Below are 6,018 nucleotides of genomic sequence, written 5' to 3' on the forward strand. Positions count from 1 at the left end.
TATTTCAGCCACAGTGGCTCAGCAAGAGGCCCACAAGATCCATCCAGGCACACAGCCCAGAGGTGGGCAGCCTCTACCCCTACTGAGCCAGGAATTACAGCAAGGGTATAAGACAACCCCTGCCACTTGCTGGGGTTTCTGGGAAGAAGTTGCTTACGTGAAAAGAAATTTAGAAACATGCTCTATGATCTCATTCTTGGAGAGCATTATAAACATCCTTCAGGAATTCTGCCACGACTTCCAGCATAAGTCTGGTGTAGAAGACATGAAGAACCTTCCATCAAAGGCATAGAGCACCTGGCACATGCTGGAGATACCTGGTTCAAATACATGACCTCCATCTACATCATCACTCTTCCAACCTCACTCACTTCATCTGTGAAGGACCTAGGACAAATTCCCTGTTGAAGGGGCAATCAAAGAACTCTCTACTCTCTGCTCTACTTTTCAGACAGCCAAGTGACTTGCCACCAGTTTGGCAGTTTAATAAATACCAAATTGAAAGTGAATAATTCTGACTTGCTTGTTCTTGTTGACTCTACTCATTTCAATAATAAAGTATGTCTGTAAAAAGACTATTTACTAATTAAAATTATGTACTATGTTAATAATAAGAGTGTCTATTTAATTAATGTGTTTATTAACACAGTTATCTGAAAACAAAAGGCAGATTAGATTGCTTCTGGCACTAGCCTGAGGGGAATGGCAAAACAGCCTGGCTCCACTGCCTACCTTCATCAGTCAGAGCCCTGGAAGGCTGAGCAGGCTGTGACAGTGCTACTGCCACTGAAAAAAGGAGAGACACTGCTGCAGAAAGAGTAGCAGACCTGCTATCCAAAACTTCTTTTCCTCACCATCTATACACTAAGTTCAAATAAATACTTTGCTTTTTACTAAAGATTTCCCTGGAGATGTGTGGTAATAGTCTCTTTCCAAAAGTCTCCTCTGCCCTGTCTTTCCAAGAAGTAAATTGGCACAGGCCCTTTGTCTTAGGCAATGTTCACAATGTGCCCACACATTTCAGGAACATGAGCAGGCTTCAGGTGAAGCATCCTGAGAGCCTAATCTTGGATTTCTACAGTGCAACAAACAAAAACTGGAGCACCATTTGTTGATACTAATGAATAAGAACATTCAGAATCACGTAGACAGTGAATCCAAAAAACAGATGTTTTCCAATTCCTTTCCTGGAATATGAATCAGTACTCACCAAACATTACTGAGCTCATGGTCTAGCATCACAACAAATATGATTGCCTGAAATAGAGCATCAAATATCATAAACCAGTGTCAACAAAGAACATCTTAATCTGTCCATATTTGAGCAGTGGGTCTTAATGATAAACCAGGAACAGCATGGACTAGTCAGGCTGGGGAAGCAAGACAAGGACTCAGGGTCCTACAACATAAGTAAGAGTTTGGGAAAAACAAGTCTGAAAGTTTACATGGTAGAAAAAGGTGGCAGTAACACTGAACAAAACCTTACTGTCTGACAAATCACTGAAACCAAGACACATAAAAAAACTTGTACAGCAGCATGTTCCAGACATATTTTGCATTTCACCTTTGAACGCAGTTTGCATAAAGAGAATCACAGGAGCAGAAATACTTACACAGAGGTAAACAAGGAACCAAGGAACTCCTCTTTGTTTATTTAAAAAAAATAACACCTTAAAAACATGACTGCCTGCGCTGAACAAAGACCCTGCTAGTCCAGCGTCCTGCCTCTGACAGCAGCTAAAGCTCTGTTGCAGAAGTAAGAAAACAGGCAAATGCATAAATCATCAAGAGGCTGCTATGCTTTCACCAATACCGACAAAATGGATGACAGAAGGTTATACTGGCCTGCGGGTATTAGCCTGAGGAAACAATGTTTTACTCTTTTTCTAATTATGTTGACAATTTTTTCTCTAACAAACTAACTGATTTTTAATTAAGATATCTGAAACTTGGTATTGGAGACTTGTGCATCAGAGAAGGATGTTTCTCAAAAGCTGCCTCTTGCTCCTGAGAAAACACAGAGCTAGGAATGAGGTGGTCTAGTTCCTGCATTAAGAAAGGGAACTGCAGACCCAAAGAAGTGAAATAGCACAGAGAGGGAAACGGTTGCAGAAGGAGAAAACACTTGAAATTATTAAATCTAAGTAATGCCCAATCTGCTAGGAGCTAAACTTCTCTGCTAAAATTATGTTGTTTGATATTCAAGGTCTACAGTGATTGCCTTTCAATACATATAATAAGACTTGATAGCATAGGTGAATAGAAAAATGAAATGTTATATAAAAAGTTTAAAGATTGCAAAAGAAATATTCTAAAGTTGTAAATTCACTGTGAAAAAAGAAGTAGTAACATGAATATATAGGCAGCTCATCAACTACATACAGACTTAATCAACCACAGTGCATCTCTGGACCTGTATGGATCACTCTGTAATTAGTATACCATATAAATTAACATCAGCTAACAAAAAAGTTGACTGAACATTCTGTTGGTATTTTACATATATCTAGAACACACTCATTGATGAAATTCCAACCCAGAAATATGGTTTTACCTTACTAACGGCTAAGGCATTCCCTAAATATGATGGAAGAAATTCTATCCCAATTAGTGTTCCTGAAGTTTCCACAGACTTATGCATGCTCTGTTTTTTCTACACAGTAATGACAGGCAATTCTTCACTGCTGCTGAACACTGCTGGAGTTACATACTGTTGTTCAATAAACAAGTACAGGGAATTTACTCAAGCTAATTTAAGTCAGGAGGAGTCTGTTGCTATCCTCTTGAGGAATATTGGAAAACACTGTCAACTGGATATTTCAGAGCTTTCTTATCTGCAGAATTTGTCATTTATAAGATCATCTTTAGTATGTTATTCTGGAAACTTACTTAGAGGTAATGAGCAGGAAATTTGGCATTACTTTCAACATAATTCTCTGTAATTATTTCTAAATCATAGTACAAAAATATTTTTCCACTCCATGATTTATGCAGCTTGTGCTCTTGTACACTCTGATGACTCAAAATTTCAACAGACCCTCATGACATTATTTTCAACTTTCTGTGTGCAGCTGGAGCTGGTGGGCCATATATTCCAAGGATATCTACAGCATCATATCAAGAACTATTAAGTGAAACCATGTGTGAAATCAGCACATACAAATTAAGCTTTTTTATGTCTATGCCAAGTACTATACTTCAGAACTGAAGTAGAATTAGTTTGCAATAACTGAGGATGACCTCTTTCATGACTTACTCCAATGACAAGTACCTTTTGAACTTTAAGTAACTTTTCCTTATTTTCAGTCTTTTAGCCTCTCATTAAGTGGCAATCTCTGTTTCTCATTGACCCATAATTTGAAGCAAATAGAATTTCACTTCTTTTTGCTGTTTGTTTGGCATCTCATGTAACACCATTCTGCTGTTTATTAAGAATTTCTGGGTATTCTGGAACTTGGTTTGCTTGACCATTCCTGGGTGATGAAGTCCAAACACGTCCTAAGTAGCAGAATAGATGTTTTTAACTTCCAGAGCTCTTAAAATTTGTGAGTGAGAGGTCCTTCAGGAATACAGGTCTTTGTGAAGAGACAAGACTACCTCAGGAGACCAGGAGATTGTCCACAAAACATATCAAGGCCAATGACTTGTAATTAAGCACTTGAGAACAGGATGCTATCTAAGCACAAAAACAGTAGGGAAAAATAAATTAACAGGATAAGCTTTGCTCTGGTATGTCAATTGCCTGCATACAGTATAAAGTGCTTAGGATGTAAACAGAGGTGAAGGAAGCAACAAAATGAAATGGCATGTCTCAGAAAGTGTGCCACATAAAGAACATGCAAACAGTAGAAACTACATAACAGAAGGATAATTTGGGGCAAAAGTCTCCCTCAAAAAGTCCACCCAGAGACAGATTGCACTGCACCCTGATAACCAGCAGTGTGATGCAGTCAAGAGAGGGGTGATAGAGTTGTAATTCAGTGGTAGTTGTGTGTAATGAATAAGATCCGAGTGATAAACTTGGATCTTGCTACAGTGTGGGGAAATACAGGATTGCACAGTAATAATAGTGATGTTTACCAGGTCATTTAGCTGATTTATTAGATTATTAATACTGTGTAGAATCAACAAATAAACATTGAAGCCTCTCCTCTCAGGCCTGCAATTGAGAAATTAAGACTTCCAGGTGACAGCTGCCCTCTCACCCTTGCATCTCTGAAAGACATTTTCCATATAGACATATAAGTCTGCCAAGTCCTTAACGACTGCAAACCTTTGGGGTGAGTTTTACCACTGATTTCACAAACTTGCCTTAAGAAAAATTGGCAGCATTTTGTTTTAGCTTAAGTTGGTGCAAACCACTAATTAGATCCTCATTATTGAAGAATATTCTGCTTTATGTGAATTAAAGCTTTCATTGATGTGAATTATCTACTTTCAAGAGAAAAACCAAGATGAAAACTTAAAAATCAAATTTTAACTAAATCAGTTTCTATTCACATGCTCATGTAAGCCTATAAAATTATTTTCACACATGTGTGGTAGAAGCACTCACATTCTCCCTGGCTAAGACATGGCGACAAACAACTTTTCACAAGCCAAGGTGGGAATAGGAAGAGGGCAGAATACCTTGGTCCACAGAAAGGATCCCCAGCCAACAGGGCAGAGACATTTCTGCACCATCATCTCCACCCAAGGAGACTTCCCCAGACTGAGTGTCCCTCACCACTCTCTCTCACAGCAGTGATTATTTTTGTACTAGATATCCCTGAGTGATCCTTTGACCTTTAGATCTTCTGGGTGCCCTTGAGTGAGAGGCCTCGTTGTGTGTGAGTGTGTGTGTATGTGTGTGCACACGTATATTTTGTGTAGTAACATAATCCCAATGGGTACACCAAACCTGCAACCTATTAAATGCCATGGGAGCACCTTGTTCATTACTTTTGGGCATTGGTTGTAGTTGCAAATTAAAGTTTGTTATCTGCATGAAGTTGTTGCCACATATTTTTGTGCCAGCATGTTGACAGTTGTCCAAGTCCCACAATTCCCACTCTCCTCCTTTAAGAGTCTGTTCTGCATTAGTCACATATGGCATGTGCAGGGACTCTGACAGGATCATGGCCACACATCCCTGAAGCCACATTCCCAATACATTACCACTACAGAGAGGGGTTAGGGTTTTTTTCATGTTTTTGCCTTCATTTGGTTTTGTTTTGTTCTTTTTTTTTCTAAGATCTTTCCCAGTGCTCCATGGGATTTTTCCCGTGGCTGCCCCACCTTGACAGCTCTCCCTTAGGTGAAGAGAAGTTGGCTTTCTTGATTTTTTTTCCTGTGGTAATTTTTGAGAGAGGCTTAAGCTTTCTGGCTTTCTGCTCCTGTACCAGCCCAGGCCTTGACAAGTGCACTTATCCTTGAACAGACCAAGGGGAGCACCAGTCACTACTTGTGTCCCCAGAGATCAGTACTGGTCTCAGTCCTAGCCAGTATCTTTATTGATGATCTGGATGAGGGAATCAAATGCACTCATAATAAATTTGCAGATGGCAGTAAGTTGGGCAGGAGTGTTGAAAGGATCTGCAGAGGGACCTGGACAGGCTGGATCAATGGGCCAAGACTAATTGTATGAAGTTAAACAAAGCAAAATGCCAGGTCCTGCATTTGGGTCACAACAACCCCCTGCAGCGCTACAGGCTGGGGGAAGAGTGGCTGAGAAGCTGCCCCGTGGGGATGGACCTGGGTGCTGGCTGACAGTGGCTGGATATGATCCAGTTCATGCCCAGATGGCTAAAAAGGCCAGTGGCATCCTGGCCTGGATCAGCAATAGTGTGGCCAGCAGGACCAGGGCAGGGATTGTCCCCCTGTACTGGGCCCTGGTGAGGTGACACCTTGAGTGCTGTGTCCAGTTCTGGGCCCCTCAATTCAGGAAGGACATCGAGGGGTTCTGGAGCGTGTCCAGAGAAGGGCGATGGAGCTGGGGAAGGGTCTGGAGCACAAGTGCTGTGAGGAGCGGCTGAGGGA

Source organism: Sturnus vulgaris, chromosome 1, assembly GCF_052056855.1.
Source record: "Sturnus vulgaris isolate bStuVul1 chromosome 1, bStuVul1.hap1, whole genome shotgun sequence".
In the NCBI taxonomy this organism is placed as follows: Eukaryota; Metazoa; Chordata; class Aves; order Passeriformes; family Sturnidae; genus Sturnus; species Sturnus vulgaris.